We start from the raw sequence: 22798 nt of genomic DNA, 5'->3' as shown, positions 1-22798 counted from the left end.
TCTTCAAACCTTACTATTAGAATAAAATTTTTTATTGTATTGCAAAATATATTTAAGTATTTATAAAAGACCGATTCTTATTAGGATGAAACTTTAAGATAAAAAAAGATCATATTTTTTTGAAAATTCATCCGAACTCCTCTTTATTACAATTCGATCATGAATTTTTTTATCATGCACTCTTATATTCAATTTTTGAATTTAAGCTTCTTTTATCACTTTCATTATCTTTTCAAGTTTTTTATATCAAACAAATGGACAGAAGTACCATAAGTTAAAAAAATAAAAATAAAAATAAAACAAAATAGAAAGATAAGTAAAAATGGTAAAGATAAAGGAAAAACAAATCATGTTTCTACTTTTTACGTTTTCCATGTTCTATCTCCAACTGAAATTATATAAAATAATTAAATATGTAATATGAATAAAATAAATAAATAAACAAGATAATGAAAACAAAATTGAATGAGAGGAATAAAAATGGGTCTATCCTAAACCTAAGTGGTAAATTCGAACCTAATAATAGCTATGACCCTAAATTAAATAATAACCTAAATTCAAATATGTTGCTACTAAACTCAACAAATCCATCAGCCCAAAATAAAATTCAACCTGAACATCCCGAATTAAATTGAGTGTTTACAATTACCATTCTTTGTACATTTTTGTGAAAAAAATTGTGCAAAGATATAAATAGCCATTGCATTTGATAGTTTGACAAACAAATTAAAATTTTTTGTTTTTCATTTTTAAAAAAAATTAAAGGTTCCTTCAAATCAAAACAACTTTAAACATTAAGAGCTCCTTCAAAACAAAGACACACAACTTTGAAAAATTAAGACTCATTCAAAATGAAAACACGCAACTTTGAAAAAATGAGGACAATACCTGAAGATTTTGATAATCATGCTTTGGGGTCCTATAGATCTTATTTGAAGAACTTGGAAATTATACTTGGAGGTTTTATAAATTATTCTAAACATTGAAAAATGCTCTTTTAAACAAAGGTTTCATAATTTTAAAATTTTGAAAAATCTTTCTTAACCATGGTTGATTCTCTTAAAATGTTTTTTTCTTTCAAAACTTGAAATCTTACTTCAGAAGTTCCTTCTCAATCAAGAATTTAAGATTTCTTCTCTGAGCATTTTCCTCAATCGAAGATCCAAAACTTCATACTTGTATTCTCCATGCTGGGTCTTATAATATCGCTATTTTCTAGGTGCATGCACTAGATATTCCTAAATAAAATACAGATATCAATAAATGTATTTCTAATTATGGTAAAAAGGTTTTTAAAACTAGTTTTCACTTTTATACTTTCAGTTATTACTCATCACAGTCTACCTTATCTAAACAACCAAATCTTTTAAATTAGCCTATAACTTTCTTTTCAAGATCTTAAGTCTTAATATCCTTACCTAATTTTATTTCTTTTATCTCATTTGCCATTTGCCTCTATCACTTTCCCATTTTCCAAAGTATAGCAAGAACCTTTCATGTTATTAACCATTTATTTATCATCATTTCAATTTCAAGAAAAATAAAATGCAATTAAACATTTCTTTTATTCATTAGGGGATAATAACAAGAACAAGATAGGAAATGGCACAAAGAGAAAATTGTTTTTTTTGAAAGATAAACAAATCTCTCAAAAAGATAATAGGAAACTTGGACAAATTACAAAGATAGGTGTTTAGATAGGATGAAAATACTTAAAATAAATAATCAAATAATCATGACTTATTAACCTTGGATTTTTTCTCAAAAACTCAAACAAATGATGTCCTTGATTATTCAAAAATTCATCAAACCACACTTGCCCCATGTTGTTCCCTTTTTATATCTAAGCCACCTTTTTCAGGTTTTCAACTTAGATGAACCCTTTTTGACTCAAACTACTTATTTAAGTTTTTTATTTGAGTCATTTTTTTTCTATTTATTTTTTATTTTTGTCAAGCAAAATACTTCTTTATAGTATTAAAGTTTATTAGGTTAGGCAAATTATCTCTCTCCCTTTTTACTAAGATTAGTACTTTGCCCAAAAAAGTTCTTTTCATAACATATGGACCTTCCTAGTTTGATGTCCATTTTCTTTTATTATTATACTACCTTGAAAGAATTTTCTTAAAAACCAATTCCCTTTATCAGAAACAAGGATGAATTTTCTTGTTATAGGCTATCATCATTTTTTTCTGGTATTGTTGATCATAACAAAGCACCATCAGCATTTTTTTTTCAATGAAGTTTAACTATTCATATCAATCTTGGACCCATTCAGTTTCTTTTAATCTGACATTTCTTAAAACTCTCAAAGTTAGGATTTTTTCCTCTACTGGCAATATAACTTATATCACATAAACTAAAAAAAATGGAGTTGCCTGAATAGAAATGCAGACTAATGTTCGATAAGCAATTAAAACAAACAATAACTTCTTATGCCGATCTTTATATGTTTTAGTCATTTTTTTTAATTCTTTTAATATTTTTGTTTGCAACTTTCATGCCTTATTCATCTTCGAATGGTAGGGTGTTGAGTTATGGTGTTTAATCTTAAATTGGGCACACATTTCATTCATTATCGAGCTATTCAAATTCTTGGTATTGTCAAAAAAAAGCTTTTTTGGGAGTCTCTATCTGTAGACTATTTTTTTTTTATGAACTTGTGACTATTGATCATGTCACACTACCATATAAGGATGCCTCTATCTATTTTATGAAATAATCAATCATAAAAAAATTAAGTCTATGCCTATTTGAAGCTTTTAGGTTAATAAAACCAATAATATCTATGTTCCACATAGGGAATGACCATAATGTTGCCAAAATATGTAAAGCAATTAGTTAAGCATGATTATTATCAGCATAACTTTGGCACTTGTGATATTTTCGAGCATAATTAATGTTGTCACTTTCTAGCGTAAGCTAATAATAATCAACCCTCATGATCTGCCTAGCCATCATACGATCATTTGTATGGGTTCCACAAATCCTCTTCTGAACTGCTTCGAGAATTTTTTTTACTTCTACTACATTTGCACATTTCAAAAGTACGTATCTTTATTTTTTTTTTATAAAAAATGCCTCTGTCGAGAAAGAATCTCATAACTAACCTTCTAATGATCCTCTTATCATTTTTTGTTACATACTCTAGATATTGTTAACTCTTAACATATTGTAAGATATCATAATACCATGGTTTTTCATCAATTTCTTCTTTAACACTTGAACAATGTGCTGGTCAATCCATCACATCCAATGTGATGGCTTGAATCATCGTATTTGTATCTATTTTGATCATTACAGTCAAAATTGCTATAGCATCAGTGATTTGATTCTTTTCTTTGAGCATATATTCAAATTCGATAATCTTAAACTACTTAGCCAATTCCGAGATACACTTTTGATATTGAACTAGTTTAGAGTCCCTTATTTCACTCTCATCATAATTGATAAATAATTATAGCTGAATCACCATAAACTCCTAACACTTTGATCTTTCACTTAATTACCTTTTATAAATCCATGACACAAGCTTTATATTCAGCAACATTGTTTATACGATTGAAATGCAATCTAGCTATATTAGGTAATAGTGTCCATAAGGATATTAAGTTGCTTAAATTTCATGTCCCAAAGCTTTTGAAGCTTTATCTAAGTACATCTTCCAAGATTCTTAATGGGCTACCATTCACCAATTTAATAAATAACCATTAAATTTTCACATGAAAAATTAAGTTTCATTGGCTTATAATTCTCATTGGCACGATAAACAACCAATTTGGCTATGACCTTTAATTGCTTTTTGAATCATATATGTGATCTCATATTCGAAACGTATCACCTTCCATCTTGCAATCTTCTCAGACAATAAAGGTTTTTAAAAAATATACTCGAATGGATCCAACTTTACTATCAGTTAAGTAGTATGGTATAGCATGTATTACCTGAGTCTTTGAGTTGTCTAAACTAAAGTATAACATGTTTTTTTACTAGCAATGAGTACTTTGACTCATAATTAGTAAACTTTTTACTTAGTAATAAATGGCTCTTTCTTTTCTATTTGTTTCATCTTGTTGCCCAAACATGCATTCTATTGAATTTTCACGTACTATTAAGCATAAAATTGGTGGTTTTCTAGGAACATGAGGCACTAACACAAGCAAACTTGATAAGTATTTCTTGACTTTATCAAAGGCTTTTTAACATTCCTTATTTCATTCACCAGAATTGTGTTTTTCAAAAAAGCTTGAAAATGGGATCATATTTAAAAGTAAGTTGAGAAATGAAATGAGAGAAGTAATTCACTCTTCCTAGAAAACCACGTCTTTTTTTTAATGAGCACGAAAGTGTTGAGTTTTGGATAGCACATATCTTATCCTGATCCACTTCAATTCCTCATTCACTTAAAATAGAGCCCAACAACTTTGTAGATTTAGCACTGAAAGTACACTTGACAAGATTCAACTTAATTTGAAACTTTCTTAGGCTCTCAAATAGCTTTCTAAGATTGACAAAATGGTCATTTCTTTCATGAGATTTAGCGATCATGTCATTGACATGCACTTATCTTTTTGTGCATCATATCATGAAAAAGAGTTACCATTACCCTCTGATAGGTGGCTCTGGCATTGTTCAACCAAAATGGCATGATTTTGTCATAATGTTTAAGTTTGAAAATCTAACTATTAGACACAAAAATTTGGTGTCACCACCAATATTTTTTTATCTAGATGTGATTAGTCATTTATGTGAATCTATCATTTTTAAGGTTATCTTAAACTTAAAGTATGAGTCCTTAGTATATATCAACAGAACTAAGTTCGGAAGTCATTTACATGTATAAAAGGTTTTAACACCTTATAACACCTAAAATTGGTACCAGATTAATCATATGTTATCTTACCTAAGCCTTAATAAAAGATAAGTTTTTTTAATTAAATTTTTATATTTAATTATTGAAAAAAAGATTTTATGTTTTCACTAAAAAGAAATTTTCTTACCTCAAGAGTATTCAAGATAAACTCATTGTTTACTTGAAGAGGTTTCATCGTCAAATTTATTAAATATCTTATTAAATCCAAATTCCTTTTATTTACTTACATAATATTGCCATACAAGAAATACTATAAAAATATCATAGAAGATATCATGCAATAATATCACAATCAAAACATGCAAAGTAAATCATGCAAAATGATTATAATAAAAATCATGCAAAAACATCATACAATAAATAGCATAAAACATCATGCAAAAATATTATGTAAATAAATCATGATCATGTAAATAAAATCCATACAAAATAATTATGTAATAAAATAGATCCATTCAAAATATCATGCAAATATATATTATTATTATTCATGCAAAAATATCATGATAAAATCATGCAAATAAATATCATAAAAAATATGAAAAAAGTATATAAAAACATCTTACCAAAGTTTTTTTTTCTTTTACGTAGCACTTTTAATTCATCACAATTAAAAATAATAAATATAAAATATAAAACAAAAAATATAAAAAATAAAATAAAACATGAAATAAAATCAAAATAAAAAAAAAGAAAAAAAAAAAGAAAAACCTATGATTGGGATGGGTAAGTTGTGAGTTTGCCGTTGGTCTAAAGGCGAGTCTAGGCCCTTTAAAACAATGTCATACCAGACTTAGTGTAAAAACAAAAACAAAAAATTCTTTTTTCCCATAACTCCTTTTTTCTTTCTTTCTCTAACCCAAAATTGTTTTTACCTCTATTTAGGAATTTTACCAAAAAATTTAACAAGCCTAGAATCAGGCTAAAAAACCCAAAATCTAATACCAAAAAATTCAAAAATTTCTAAACAAATTTCTAAAACTCAGAATTTAACCATCATATTTTCCTCCAACCATTATGAAACTTGTTGAAAAATCAAACATTTATTGAAAAGTTCAAGAAAAAAAAAACAAGAATTTCTTAAAAAATCCTAAAAATTTCCAAGAAAAAAAACCTAAAAATTCAACCCAACTATAAAATTTTCAAAAAATTCAACATAATTCCAAAAATTCAAAAGCATAAAAAAAAAAAAAGAATCTTAAACTCTTTCAATAAAATTCCCAAAGATCAATCACAAAAATATAAAAAGAGTGAACCAAATTTCCAAAAAACAAATTGAAACCTAGAAGAATTTGTTTATGCTTTAGCTACGATTTCTTGCATGATTGCTTGTTGATTGTTAGTTGTTTTTGTGTGATTGTTGATTATAGATTTAAGGTTATTTTATAGTGATGAAATCCCATTTAAATTTGGAAAATCCAAAATTTCATCTAATTTGCCAAAAATTTCAAGATTTTTTTTTCTATGATCTTTCTTTTTCCACACAATCTTAATGCCCAAGTATTTCCAAATTCATTGGTCCTTAAATTTTCAATCTTAACAAATTCTAAAACCAAATCTTAAGCTTTACTTTTGTAATGAAAATCACCATGCTTTTTTTTTTTCTTTTTTTGACTCTTTTTTGTTACATGGCAAAAAACCAAAAATAATAAAAAAAACTAAAACTAAAATAAAAACTAAAACCAAAAGGTTAAAATAAAATAGAAAAAAATAAAAATAAAAATGGATTAAACTAAAAACATAATTTTGGGCTTTTTATCTCGAGCCTAAAGTTCAATTTCACAATTAAGACCCAACTACAATTTTCATCCAATTATTAAAGTTCAAAGCCCATTTAAATATCCTAAAAATTCTTAGATAAATAAGATGTTTACAGTTACTACTTTTTGCATATTTTTAGTGAAACAAAATTTGTACAAAGATAAGAGACATCCATTTTGTTTGGAATAAAAAAAATAAAAAAGTTTTCCTTTCAATTGAGACTTTGAAACTTTGGAAAATAAGGCTTCCCTTCAACAGAAATTTTGAAATTTTTAAAAATGAAAAGGCTCATCTCACCAAAGGCTATGAAATTTAAAATTCGTAATCAAAAAGCTTTTCTAATGAAACTTTAAAATTCATAACAAAAAAACTTCTCTAATTGGAGACTTTAAAACTTTAAAAATGAAAGAGTTCCTTTCACTAGATGCTATGAAACTTTAAAATTCGCAACCAAAAAACTCTTATAACCATAAGCTTTGAAACTTTAAAAATTAAAAAACTTCTCTCACTAGAAGCTATGAAACTTTAAAAAAATTCATCAAAAGAATGCTTATTCTTAATAGAGGTGTTGAACTTTCAAATGTAAAAAGGTATTTGGAGGCTTTCAGAATCATGCCTTGAAGCTTTATAAATTATTCTTATTTTTGAAAAAACTCTTCCTTAACAGAGGCATTGAAACTTTAAAATTCAAAAATTTTCATTTTATGTGCCAAAATAGTAGGGTTTAAATCTCATCATGTGCTAGCTAATCTTAAATCTTGTCATATCAAACATCTTCAATATTTTTTTAATCAAGAATTATCGAGTCCAAAATTTTCATGAAAATTCTTAAAATTTTAATTTTAAGTTCAAAAGTCAAAATTAAATGCAATAAACACCATGAATGCAATGCATGAAATGCAAAAATCAATATCATGTATCTCTAATTGTGGTAAAAGGTTCTTAAGAGTTTATTCTTCTTTAGTTTCTTTAGAACTAGGTAGCAAATGTATAAGCCAAATTGTGACCCAAAATTTCCTTTCACTAGTTTCATCATTTAATCATAGCATTTGGAATGTTTTTTCTCTCATTTGTAAGCCACTATGATCAATATCATTTTAGACTTCTTTCATGATTCTCATTTCATTTTTGATCTACCTCAGTTATTTTCAACTATTTTTTCGAAATAATGCAAGGATGTCTATATCAATCATATGTTCATTCATCATCATTCTAATTTAATGACAAATGTAATCTATCACATTTGCTTAATTTATCATGGGAATGAAAAAAATAAATGGTGAAGAATAAGAAAAATCAAAGAAAGGATATTCATTATAAAAACAAGTCTAGCAAAGAATAATTAGTCAAAAAAACTATTTCAAAGTAAATTACCAAGATAAGTACTTGGAAGGGTTCATAACATCTAAGATAATTAATATTCAGACAACTCTAAATAAATTAATTCTGAATTCTTTTTCAAAAACTCATTCTATTGATACTCTTGATCTTTGAGCTCATAAATCCAAGCTTTATCCATACCATATGGGATCTTCAAATGATACTAATCTTTATAAATTGAAGCTATTTTTCAAGTTTTCAACTCAAATATATCCTTTTTTACTTAAATCATCCTTTTAGTTTTTTAATTTAAGTCTTTCCTTTTCCCTTTTTTTTTTTTTAAATTTCTTTGCACGTCTTTTTTCTTTTCATTTCATTTTTCCTTGATCCATCAATGGCAGTTTCATCAAAATCCCAAAAAATCTCATCATAAGTCTATTTTAGTTCAATTCATGATTCTTCAGTTCTAATATTTACATTTGATCAAAATAAACTTTTAAGGTACATAACATAGGCTAAGGTGATGAGTTATAAAAAAAAATGGATTAAATAGGCCTAAAATGTATTTGAATGGATATAAACCAAAGTATCATTTCTCCTCATATGAAGCACCTTGGTATTTTGCCTTATCAATTCTTTCTTTTTCTTGTTTTCATTTTTTTCTCTTTCTTTCTTTATATTTTCTCTTTCATTTTAGATTTTTCAGCCTTCATCATTTTTTAAAAAAGATCCAAGCACAAAAAAGTTTGCCTATAAGATCATTAAAGACCTTCACCTATTTTTTTGTGAGCAACATTTTTCAAACTTTGCCCCTTAGTGTAAAGGGTGACTTTTGGTATTTTTTTTAAAAATAATAATAAGTTTAAATGGGTGATAAATGGATAATTTCACTCTTTGTGAGAAAGGTAGAAGAGAATTGATAAATTTTTATTTCAAATATGAATACTTTTAATGAAAAAAATTTATTCACTAAGAGCAAATTTATCAATGAACCATCATAAAAACCGCATATTGCATTATTTTCATCTTTTAATGGGCGAAACTCCTTGCCAGATTTGACTCATTTCATAAAATTTTTCTTTTTTTACTTCAATAATCCTAATAAATTAATAATCTCAAATTATCAACTTCACCAATATGAATGATGTTTTCAAAAATTAAATTTTGAATTTTGATCATGATTATCTGAACATTCATTATTTGAAACATGAGGATAGGTAAAATATGAAAGGATATATAATGATAATAGAGTAAAAGATAAAATGTAATGAACATGTATCTGTCATTTTATTGAAATGATGAAAGATAAATAAAAGACTAACATAAAAAAACTCTCAAATGTTTTACTTTTTTCATGTTTTATCTCTAGCTAAAATTATATAAAATAATTAAATAAAAAATATAAAAAAAAATAAATAAATAAACAAAATAATAAAAAAATTTTGGATGAGAGAAATAAAAATGGGTCTATTTTAAACTTAAGTGGTAAATTCAAATCCAATAATAGTTGTGACCCTAAGTCAAATAGTAACTTAGCTTCAAATTAGTTGCTACTAAATTTGACAAATTCGATTCCAGACTAAATAAGATGTTTACTGTAATTAGTTTGTCCTTAGCCAGTTTGAAGTGCCTACACTGCACACTTATATTTTCTAGATTTAGAAGCCAGCCAAATGGCATCACCTGCTTTAGAGAATTGAATCACTTTCTCTTCAATAAATTAAGAAAAATTACTCAAAAAGAAATATCTACAGTTGTTCATGAACAACTCTTCTTCTTTTTTTTTCCTTTTAAGATAGCAGCTATTCGAAAGTTGGTTTAGTTTGTTGTGTCCCTATATAGAAGAAGTTCAATCATTCATTATACACTTGGGAAGATAATATCTGTTTTATTAAAAAAAACATTTACTCTTATTGTTAGTTTGAAAAACACTTTAGTACCCTTCTAAAATGATGGATATTAAAATTCTTTCAGTGAAACTAATGTTTAATCAAAATACCAAAAACACCCTTATTTATTGTATTGCTTGCTTCTTTTTTTTTCATTCTATTTCTTTTTTGTTTCAGTCAATTTCTCTATCACCCAAACTTTCAATATAGTTTGCTAATTCTAAGATTCAATTAGCAGGATGGAAGCAGCAGCTGTGAAAGCAGCTGGCCATGGGATTGCACCTGCTGTGGTAGCTGGGAAGGGTATATGTAAATGGTTGAAACACAAACATAGTTATGTAAAACACATCAGCAGTAATTTCAAGAAACTTGAGGATGAGGATACATGTCTACGTGATAAAGAGGCACATGTTCAGACGGAGCTGGAAAATAATAAATCACGGAAGAAAATTACATCAGAATGCACAACCTGGCTCATCCGGGTAGCAGATATGAAAGAACAGATTGGAAGACTGAGGTATGAATATGAAAATAAAGCTTCCACTTGCTTATGTGGACTATGGCCATAACGTGCTTTGCTTAAGCTTGGTAGACGTGTGGTGAAGAAGACGGCAGAGGCAACTTCTCTGAAGAATGAACTGAGCCAAATCACCATAATGCGTGACAAACCACCAACAGTTCATCGCAGTCACAGATGGAATAATAATGTCAGGATAGTTAACCTTCCATCGCTTAAAAATCACGTGGAGACGTTAATAGATTGGCTAAAAGAAGAGAGATTTAAGAGAATTTACATCAGGGGTCCTCCGGGAATAGGGAAAACAACAATAATGAAAACTGTGTACAACAATGTCTGTGAATCCCGTTAGGTCGACTATACCTTTCGTGTGACTCTAACAGATGAAAGCAGAATATCGAAAGACATACAAGAAGTAATTTGAAACTGCTTAGGCATGAGAATGGACGAAAATGACCATCCTGATCAAAGAGCTGCGGTGATATCTGAGAAGCTTAAGGAAAAGAAATATGTGTTGTTTCTTGATGAAGTTTCTTCGATGGTTAATCTTGAAGAAGTTGGGATCAAATGTAATCATGAGCATGGGAAGGTGGTGTTTGCATGCAGAGACAAATATGATGGTCACACTGATTCCGATATGATCGTGCAGAGACTGTGCAAAATGTTATGCCTGAAGCAATAATCACAACAATACAGAAGTATTAGACAACAATCAATATTCAAAGAATCGCAGAAAAAATAAAGCACACCAAGATTTACGTGGAAAACCCTCCAGTGTAGAGGAAAAAAATCACGGGCCACCAGAAAAATCTTCACTATCAAATAATAGTTATATAAAGTTCTTCTCTAGCTAAAACTAGAGCTAATCAACAACTATAAAAACAATTGGAGAAATCTCACCAAATAAATGACTCAACAAATACACCCTGGATTTGTTCCTAGAGAACTTCAAACCCGATCTTCACCGTTCAGAATGTAAAACTCTGAATCATAAACCTCCTGACAAGGTTCCAACTCAATCGGACCACGGATCGACTTCCGTTCAACCAACTCTCCCTTTTCTTTTTTCTCTCTCTGCTTTTCCTAGCTTTTTTTCTTTCTCTGCTTGGTTTTCGACACACACCTAAAACAACCCCACCTCTTTTTTTTTAAGTAGCTAGGGCTCTGTGTAAAATAAAATATCAAGGCCCATAGCCTTTACTTGGTCCAAAATTACTTACATGGGACTGGACCCCATTTTCCTAACAATCTCTCCCTCCAGCCCCATTAGGAGGAGATTCATCACCATAGCAGTTTCATTTGGAACTTACCTTGGCCAAGGAACTCATTCCGATCAAGTTACTGCAATGCTCAAGCTTTTTCCTGGGAAGTATCTTAGTTAACATATATGCTACATTCTTATCAGTATGGACTTTCTTCAATAACATCTGCTGTTCTTCAATCACTGAACGTAACCAATGATATCTAATATCAATGTGCTTTATTCTAGCATGGTACATGGTATTCTTACTCAAATCTAAAGCACTCTGGCTATCATAAAATATCACATACTCTTTCTGATTCAACCCCAATTCAAAAAGAAAACGTTTCATCCAAAGCATTTCTTTACATGCTTCGGTTGCTGCAATATACTCAGCCTCTGTAGTTGACAAAGCAACACACTTTTGCAACTTAGATTGCCAAGATACAGCTCCTCCTGCAAAAGTGAACAAATACCCTGAAGTAGATTTTCTACCATCAAGATCGCCTACCATGTCAGCATCAGTAAACCCTTCTAAAACTGGTTGTGAAACTCCATAAGTCAAGCACATTTTTGAGGTACCCCTCAAATATCTAAAAATCCATTTCACTGCTTCTCAGTGAACCTTCCCTGGATTAGAAAGAAATCTGTTCACTACACCAACTGCATGAGCAATGTTAGGCCTTGTACAAACCATAAGATACATTAAAGAATCGATTGCAGAAGAATAAAGAATACTAGACATAGCTAGTTGCTCTTTCTTAGACACTGGACAAGATTTCTTACTTAGATGAAAATGGTTGGCAAGTGAACTACTAACTGATTTAGCATGTTGCATGTTGAATCTACCAAGCACTCGTTCAACATACTTTTCCTGTGACAACCATAGCTTTCCAGCTCTCTTATCTCGGATAATATCCATACCAAGAATCTACTTTGCTGGACCTAAATCCTTCATATCAAAGGACTTAGACAATTGTTCTTTCAACCTGCAAACCATACTAGCATCTTGTCCTACAATCAACATATCATCAACATATAATAATAGGATAATGAAGTTATCATTAGGAAATTGTTTAACATACACACAAGAATTCGCTGCTGTTCTTTTATAGCTATGACTTACCATAAAAGAATCAAACTTCTTGTACCACTGTCGTGGAGCTTGTTTCAAGCCATACAAGTTTTTTTTCAATTTGCAAACTAAGTGCTCTTTCCCTTTCACTTTAAAACCCTCAGGTTGATTCATATAAATGTCTTCCTGCAAGTCACCATGCAAAAATGCAGTTTTAACATCAAGTTGCTCAAGTTCAAGATTCAAACTAGCTGCCAATCCCAGTACCACTCTAATAAAACTCATTTTTACAACTGGAGCAAAAATCTCATCAAAATCGATGCCTGGTTTCTGAGAAAAACCTTTTACTACCAATCGAGCTTTTACCTCACTAGTTTGTCACCATTTTTTTTCAACTTGAACACCCATTTATTCTTTAATGGCCTCTTCCCTGTTGGAAGTTTGACAAGATCATAAGTACCATTCTTTCGCAATGACTCCATCTCTTCTTTCATTACTTTTAACCAGTGCTCTCTATCTGGAGTAGCCTGTATATCTTGAAAGCTTTCTGGCTCCCCTTCACTGGTAACTAAAATAAAATCTGAACTTGGATACCTGGTAGATGGCCTGCGCTCTCTAGTAGATCTCCTAGGCTGAGACTCTACATCACTTGATGCCGAAGGTAGCTCCCCCTACTCAACACTCTCAAGTAGAGAGGATTGCTCCCCCTGCTCAAAACTAATAGCATCTGGTTCATCACCAACTGTGGCTGGCTCATTCATATCCCCAAGTTCTGTTTCTTACTTATTTTCACCATCTGTGGCTCTTTCCTGTGAAATCCCTGTCAGTGTTGAAACATCACACTCAACAGTAACTCGTGTAGTCTTCTCAATTTTCTCAAGGTCTGTTATGGTTTCTTTTTTATGAAAGACCACATCTCTGCTTCTGACTGTCTTTCTCTTTATTGGATCCCATACCCTGTAGCTAAATTCCTCATCACCATATCCTACAAACACACACTATGTGGCTTTACTATCAAGCTTTGATCTCTGCTCTTTCAGCACATGCATGAATGCTTTACACCCAAAAACTTTCAAATGAGAGAATAAAGTATCTTTTTCTATCCATACTTTTTCTGAAATATCAAAGCCCAAAGGAATTGATGGTGACCTGTTAAGTAAATAACAAGCTGTGTTGATTGCTTCACCCCAAAATGGCTTTGGTAATTTTGCCATCCTCAACATACATCTGACTTTTTTCACAATGGTGCGATTCATTCTTTCAGCTATACCATTATGCTGCGGTGTTTCAGGTTCTGTCCTCTCATGCCTGATCTCATGCTTTGAGCAATACTCTTCAAAGCTTTTAGATGTGTATTCCCCACCATTATCAGTTCGAATACACTTCAAGGGTAACCCTGTCATCCTTTCAACCATGGCATAAAATTTTTGAAAATATTGTAGTACCTGACTTTTATATTTCAACATATACACCCAAATCTTACGTGAAGCATCATCAATAAAAGTAACAAAATTCTGCTACCACCTAATGACTCAACCTCAATGGGACCACATACGTCAGAATAAATTAATTTCAATCTATTTTCTTTTCTCTGAGAACTTTTACGAAAAGAAACTCTATGATGCTTACCAAACAAACAATAATCACATGAATCGAGAGACATACCTTTGGTCAAGGGAATGAGAGAGTGCCTTGCCAAAACCTGTAACCCTTTTTCACTCATATGTGCCAGCTTCTTATGCCACAAGTTTGCTGAAGTATCATTTTCAACGGTATTTACCTGGTTACCGTTCAATTGCATCCATGTCTTATATATTATGCAGCATAGTTTTCCCCTTGCAACTATCATAGATCCTTTGAGAGCTTCCATTTTCCATTCTTTTGTCGGCTTTCATATCCTTCCTTATCAAGGACATTAATAGCAAGCAAATTCATTCTCATATCTGGAATGTGTCTAACATCCCTCAAAGTCAACATGCAGCCTGTACTAGTTTGTACAACAATATCACCAATCCTAACAATCTGTGACACACTCTTGTTTTCCATCTTGGTACAACCAAAGTCTCCTGCTTTGTAAGTTGTAAACAACTCTCTCTTAGGAACACAATGATATGCCACTCCTGTGTCAACTATCCACTCAATGCCGGGATCACTAACATGATTACAATCACCATGTGTACAAATCAAAGTAACTGAATCACTATCTGAATTCACTGCTATAACATTGCCATCATCTGAACTCTTGTCTTTCTCATATTTTCGCTCTTGCTTTAAGATTCTATAGTTTCGTTTTATATGACCCGCCTTACCACAATGGAAACACTTCACTTTACCTCTAGACTTGGATCTGTGTTTAGACTTACCACGGCCTTTTGAGTCCTGACCTCTGTCGATGTTTCTACCCCTGTTCTCTGTGACTAGAGCTTGATTCCCAAGGTCTACATCTTTTCGCCTCGTTTCTTCATTAAGCATACTATCCTTTACCATCTCTAATGTCACCTTATAATCAGGAGCTGAATTAAGAACAATCACAACTAGAGTATTCCAGCTGTCTGGCAATGAACCCAAAAGAAATAATGCCTTCATTTCATCATCCATCTTAAGCTCCATAGTAGTCATCCGATTAAATATATCTTGAAAATCACTCAAGTGCTCTGTAACAGATCGTCCATCCCTGTACTGTAAAGTTGCAATCTTTTTAACAAGCATAACTTTATTCATACATGTTTTTCTCTCATACAATGCTGTCAATTTTTCTCAAACAATGTGAGCATCTGACTCCTGCGCTACATGATGGAACACGCTGATATCAACCCATTTTCTGATTGTAGCCAGCGTCTTTCTACCTAGCTTCTTCCAGCTTTCATCTTTCATATCTACTGGTTTAGCCGAATCACCCAATACTGACTCATACAAATCTTTACAGTATAGATGATCCTCCATCATAGGCTTCCAAATTGAATAATTCAATGCTGTCAATTTTATCATGGAACCTGTATCACCCTCCATGATCTCAAACAGAATTTACTTCTATCCTGGGTTGCTTCTGTATCGATGTCTCAAAATAAACCCTCGCTCTGATACCACTTATTGCGCCTGAAGCAATAATCACAACAATACAGAAGCAATAGACAACAATCAATAATCAAATAACCGCAGGAAAAATAAAGCACACCAAGATTTACGTGAAAAACCCTCCAGTGTAGAGGGAAAAAACCACGGGCCACCAGAAAACTCTTCACTATCAAATAATAGTTATACAAAGTTCTTCTTTAGCTAAAACTAGAGCTAATCAACAACTAGAGAAACAATTGGAGAAATCTCACCAAATAAGTGACTCAACAAATATACCCTGGATTTGTTCCTAGAGAGCTTCAAACCCGATCTTCACCGTTCAGAATGTAGAACTCTGAATCATAAACCTCCTGACAAGGTTCCAACTCAATCGGACCACGGATCGACTTCCGTTCAACCAACTCTCTCTTCTCCTTTTTCTCTCTCTGCTTTTCCTGGCTTTTCTTCTTTCTCTGCTTGGTTTTCGACACACACCTAAAACAATCCCACCTCTTTTTTATTAAGTAGCTAGGGCTCTGTGTAAAATAAAAGATCAAGGCCCATGGCCTTTACTTGATCTAAAACCACTTACATGGGACTGGACCCCATTTTCTTAACACAAAAAGGATGCTAGAAAGCTGTTTTGGGAATCAGTTGGTTCAGATCTTGAGAAGAAACGAGAAATCAAACGAACTGCAGAACAATTATCGATTTGTGTGGTGGCATGCCGCCTATACTCAGTTTAATAGGAAAACAACTGGAAGGAAAGGACATTGCACAGTGGCGGGATATGAAGTCCCAAATGCAATCACCAAGTAAGCAACCATGGCAAGAGTTGGAAGAATATTACCGGTCATTGAAACTTGTCTATAACAGGTTTACTGAAGCTGATTATAAGCGTTGTTTACTGTATTGGGCTATTTTTCCTTTCGGTGAAGAAATTAATCGAGATTATATAATTGATTGCTGGACAGCAGAGCAGTTTTTGGAATGCCAAAGGCTTGGGAAAGCTCGTGACCGAGGGCATACTATACTAGATAGTTTCACAGACAAATCTCTACTGGCAAAAGGAGAAAAGTTGGGGCACTTCAAGATGTTTGTGTGTTTTCAAAGGGCGGCATTAACGATTGCAAATCGGGAAGAAAATCTAAATTTTTTTGTTGAAAATGGTGCAACGATTGAAATTCACAAATTGATACAAGCAAAAAGAGTCTCATTGGCTCGTACTCGCCTGCCCCCCCTGCCACAAAAGCCCAAATGTGCCGGAATGTTAACATTGTTACTCCATGAAAACAGCTTGCGAGAATTTCCAGGGCAATTCTTTGAATATATGCCTGGCCTTCAAGTTTTGTGGTTAAGGGAAACAGGAATCAGTGGACTTCCTGAATCCATCTCCGGATTAAGAAACCTCAGAGGGCTCTTTCTAGACAACTGTAGTTGTTTAGCAGTGCTTCCTCATCAGATAGGTGATCTCCAGAGTCTCGAAATCCTTGTTGTACGTCATACTGGGATCTCTTCTTTACCGAGTGAGATTGGACGGTTGGGAAATCTTAAATGTTTGAGAGTTTCGTTCAAAGAAGATGCCACAGTAGGAAACAATTTTACTGTTAATTCTGGCAACTTCAATCAGAACGGCATCGAAGAAAGGATAATTCCTAGAAAAATTATTGAAAAGCTTTCTAAACTAGAAGAGCTGAGTATTGATGTGAGCCCTAATAGCAGAAGATGGAATGCCAATGCTGATGAAATTGCAAGGGAAATCACCATATTTAAAGGATTGACACATCTTCACTTCTACTTCCCTCAAATGGAGTCTTTTGAACATTTCATTCAGAATAGCAAATCATGGAAACCAAATGGAGAAAATGAGGAATTTGAAGGCTTCAGATCTTTCAACATCTCTGTTGGTCTACAAGGAAATAGTTCGGCATCAGACTTTAATGTCTTTGAATGCTCAGCTGAAAAGCATCTGAAGTTTTCTGCAGGAGATGGATTTCCTGGGGCTGTTTCTGAGGTACTTAAACAGGCGACTTCATTCGAGCTGATTGGTCACGTGACTGCTGGCAACTTAACGGATGGCCTTCCTGATGATACATTTGAAGAGCTGGAAGTTTGCATTGTTGAGGAGTGTGATGCGATGACGAGCATCGTAAATGGAAATACAAACACAACAGGAGTAGTATTCCCATGCCTGGAAAAGCTACATATAAAAAAGCTCCCAAACTTGCTGAGTATCTGGGAGGGCACAGTAGCATCTGAAAGCTTCAGTGCACTAACGACTCTGACATTAAAAGAATGCCAAGGTATAACGAAACTTTTCTCACTAGAGTTGGTCAGAAACCTGTGTAAGCTACAAAATCTTCAAGTTGAGGACTGTGCAAGGATTGAAAAGATTATTGAAGCTGAAAGTACAGTCGAATCCACGGCCTTTCCCAGTCTGAAGAATTTCCAACTATGTAGCTTGACAAGCTTGTCTTCCATTTGTGATGCCTCGTTAGAATGTCCCTCTTTGGAGAGAATACTTATCAAGACTTGTGAAGGGCTAACAACTTTGCCAAGAGTCCTGCAAAAAGCTCCCAAACTGAGAGAAATTCAATGCGCTGAAGATTGGTGGCATCAACAGGAATGGCCAAGTAACGAAACTGAAAAGCAATTCAGAACTTTTCACCGTCACTTCCGCTAAAATGAAAATCCTGAACAAGAAACATTACTGCATACGGTTATTGACCTCTAAACCTATGTGGAAATTTTCTTGGACCATGCTTTTCCATTCCATGGCCGGTATCATTGGATTTGGCAGAATAATATAACCTGGTCAGCTCATGTTATTTTCCTTTGTTTTGTTTTGTTTTGTTTTTTTTTTTTTTTTGGTTTTCTGGCTGGTTTGCTCTTGGTGTCTTGTCCGGTTGAACACTCAACAATAAAATTTTCCCGTGTGTTTGTTTAAATCATATTACGTCATTGTAATAATTTTATCATGTTGTTTTCCCTTTTGTTTTTTTGTTTTTGTGTCTCATTTGCTCTTGGTGTGCAATACGGTTGAAGACTCAACAATAAAATTTATGTGTTTGTTTACATCTATATTACGTCTTTGAAACAAAAACAGATTAAGCCAATGGAAAATGTTCCCAATGGTGGCAGGAGCAAAGCTAGTTGAAATCATTTTCATTCAAAATCCATTTCAAAAAGATTAAAGATTTATTTAAATTGTATGTAAATTACACATATAAGGATTAAAAGTAAATTATTTGGTGAATTGAGAACACGCATATAAAGTGATTTACAAATTCAAGTAACACAAGGAAAATAAATATTACTGAACTTTAAATCTCATCATCATGGTCAAACACCACCTGCATGAGAAAGGGGAAAAATGGGTAAGAAACACTAGGAACTTGGAAAATTATACAGTTAATAAAAACTAAAGCAAAAATGAAAAACAACTGTAAAGACAAGCCATAAGATAAAGTAACAGCAAGGAACACCTATAGACAGCCTAGTAAAAACCATAGAAAAGAAATTTCCAGCTAGACAGCTTAAAAGACTACGCAGATTATGCAACACTTGTTGATCGAATGATTAAAGAATTCGATTTTTTTAAAGTAAGATTTCAGTTACGAATCTTGTAAATGAAAAAACCAAACATTAAGAGTGCTTTAGGGATGTAAGTAAACAGAGTTTTCGATGAATCGATCATAAATATATTCAAGTTTTGTTTGTTTATATTCATTTATTAAGTTTAACAAACGATCTTAAATATCATTTATATGTTTGTTTATTAAACAAATCGAACATGAACAATTGTTTGTTCATTCATTTACGTTCACAAACAAGCTTGTTTAAGTTCGTTCTAAATTGGATCTGACCAAAAATTTATGAAATAGTCGTTACCATTTCAAAAAATATGTCTGAAAATGAATACAAGTCAGTTGTAAGTTTTTGCTAGTAAAAAATTTTGTTTATATATAGTATTTGACATGAAAAAATCATTCAATAATTTTTTACAAAAAATTTAATGGAGTTTTTAAAAATATTTTTGACTAAAAATACCTTTAATAATCATCTTCAATTTTTATGAAGAGATTATTCAAGGTCTTTTTTGAAGTTATTGAAGGTATTTCTGACTAAAAATTCCTTAAATAATTCAAAGAAAATGAGAAGAAATTATTCAAGATATTTATTTTTTGCCAAAAACACTTTAAATAATCTCTTCTAATTTTTATAAAGGTATTATTTAAAATATTTTTGACAAAAAACGCCTTATATAATTGCTTCCCATTTTTTTAAAAGATTATTCAATGCATTTTTTGTCAAAAAATATTTTGAATAATCTTTTACAAAAAATTATTATTTAAGATATTTTTTGACTAAAAACAACTTGAATAATCTTTAAAAAAGTTAAAACAGATTATTCAAGACATTTTTTGTTAGAAAACACATTGAATAACCCTATTTAATTTTTTGTAAGAGATTATTTAACGCATTTTTTGGCCAAAATGCTTTGAATAATAACTTTATAAAAATTAGAGGAGATTATTCAAGATTTTTTTTGCTAGAGATCTCTTGAATAACCCTATTCAATTTTTTGTAAAAGAGTATTCAATATTTGATAAGGTATTATTTAAGATATTTTTTTGGCAAAAAAACCTAAAAATATTTTCAATAATCTCATTTTGGCTAAAAACGATTTGAATAATTACTTTTTTTTTATTATTCAAGACATTTTTGATCAAAAAATACCTTGAATAATCCCTTACCAAAAATTGAATGAAGTTATTTAAGACGTTTTTTACCAAAAAACGCCTTTAAATAATCCCTTCATTTTTTTGGAAGATTATTTAAAGCGTTTTTAGCCCAAAAAAATACCTTGAATAACCTCATTTAATTTTTTGTCAGAGATTATTCAATACGTTTTCTAACCAAATTTTTTTTTATTTTTTTATATTCATTTAATTTTCACGAACAAGCTCATTTAATTTAAACGAATCGAACACAAATATCTTATTATTTAAATAAACCAAGCTCGAACACAATTAATGAATTTCCTACAGCACACGAATCGAGCTTGAACAGCTCTAAAAATAAATGAACAAGTCACAAACTTATATCTTTTTATTCATGTTCGGTTTATTTACAGCTCTAGAGAACTTGTTCTCCTTATGACGTCCAATCCGGACCAACTCTCAATTAATTGATGCTCAAAGCATCTACCAGCCATTGGGATCTCCAAACCAAAAAAAAAAGAAAAAAGTTACTGACTAGTCAACAAATATACTCCACATATATGTGTTAACTATTGAGGATAAGTAGTAAAATTCATTATATTAAGTTCCTTGCTTTTCCAACTTTGAGGTTGCCTTATGACTGAGTAAGCAATTTAAATCGTTTATGTTTAAAAATTAAGGAGCTAGACATAAGGAACTTCGTATAAGTTTGTCTGCTTAGCTTTTTCCCTTCCAAGAAAAAGGAATGCTGATATCTTTTTCAGTTATAAAAGCTCCAAAGGCAATTGTAACGCCTGTATTCCAGTAAAAGACCATAATTCAATTAACTAACTAAACTTGTTCATGTCATATGGATGAATATTAGACCAAAATATCAGAATTTCTGCATAGTCAAATGCAATAGGTATATGAACATGGCATATCAGCTGTTACTTAAGAATAGTAAGATTAATTGTTGACAGGATACTAATACAAAAACAATCCTTGCTGATTAATATATAATCAAGCCTACAGCTAATAAAACGGAATGGCCATTCAAACCAGCAAATTAGTAAGTTACCAATGATTGATAAATGAAATCAAAACATGAGCTTTTCAGTTTGCATCTCCCCCTACCTCCCAATGAAGGAAAGTTTGACTGCAGAGCTGAACCAAATTGGCAGATTTCAAATTTGAGATCAAACAATGACAGTTCAGGGTTCAAAATGCTCTGATCTATTAAAATTCACAGTGGCCCCTAATTTCAACCAAGAAATTTGCTATTCTGTTATAAAGATGGCACCAAAACAGATGGCAATCATATTTAAAAATCATTTTTATCAACATCAGCTGTTTCTAGCAAGAAAGATTTAGTCTTTGGAAAACCTCCTATAACATATGTCTTTATGCCTTCCCATCAATAATGTCTGACTTTTCACTTTTCCAATTGAATAAATTCTATCAAAAATTTATTATTTTTCACTCTTGGATTCCATCGAAAAAAATAAAAGTATTATATTGAATCTCCGTCAATGGCATCAGAAAAAAAAAAAAAGCAATTTACATTTTAAGCCATGTAATTCACCAATTTAAACATATTCATTCATATTTTCATGTTTTCCTTGGCATAATAAATCGAAGGGTTTAGCTATATCAAAGATACTCTTAACCAAAGAAAGAAAAAGCTTCTTTTTTGGGGCTTTTTCTTACAAAAACTTTCACGTTTTATTTCAAATTTTCTAACCAAACAATAATCACACAAACACGTAGTTAAGCAATAAAATAGTGGAAAACATAAAGTTTATTTTTTAAAAAAAGCTTGAGAAAGGTGTTTATCTTTTTTCTTTTGGCCCAATACCCGAAGTGGAGATGAGAGTGTCGCAGAGTTCAAAGGGTTCTACCAATTGCCCGCCAGAGACGAAACAGGAAATCTTTTCTCAGCACTTTATTTTAGGGCTCGGTTGATTTTTCTTATAGCGTATAGAAAATTTATCTTTGATGAACTACGTACATCCACCATAGAAAGATACGTATATACGGAATTTATCTTACCACCAGAACCAGAGGCGAAGCCATGCCTGTGCCTCAGGGAAGCAAAGGGGGAAAGGGGGCCGAGCATGATGCTTGGTGGGCCCAAATACTGTACAATAATGGTATAAATATTTTTTTGGGCCTGCCCCATGCCTGCCCTTAGATTCACCTCTAAAGTCTAAACCACAACATAAATTTAACCAAAAAATATTAAATATGGTATTAAACCATATATATATATGTATATTTATTATTATTATTTACATTAAATTAATGTGCATGACTTAACTCTATTTTATTAGGCGAATTTTATGTTTTTTATGTTGATTAAACTC

The 22798-nt window shown here is 31.5% G+C and overlaps 1 long non-coding RNA gene and 1 pseudogene across 1 annotated transcript; one reads left to right on the top strand and one right to left on the bottom strand.

The window, feature by feature from the left end:
* Window positions 1–4546: 4546 nt before the first annotated feature.
* LOC111307004 (disease resistance protein At4g27190-like) lies at window positions 4547–18677 on the top strand (annotated as a pseudogene).
* Window positions 18678–20720: 2043 nt separating this feature from the next.
* LOC149512477 (uncharacterized) lies at window positions 20721–22074 on the bottom strand. The gene is made up of 2 exons (XR_016332124.1): window positions 21514–22074; window positions 20721–20953 (listed from the first exon to the last, which is right to left on the bottom strand). It is a non-coding gene; the product is annotated as an uncharacterized LOC149512477 (long non-coding RNA).
* Window positions 22075–22798: the final 724 nt, after the last annotated feature.

This window comes from Durio zibethinus, chromosome 22 (assembly GCF_047325235.1).
Source record: "Durio zibethinus cultivar Kanyao isolate XHJ-2024 chromosome 22, ASM4732523v1, whole genome shotgun sequence".
Lineage (NCBI taxonomy): Eukaryota > Viridiplantae > Streptophyta > Magnoliopsida > Malvales > Malvaceae > Durio > Durio zibethinus.
Note: the sequence above shows the minus strand (reverse complement) of the source record. Positions and strands in the feature narration are given on the sequence as shown.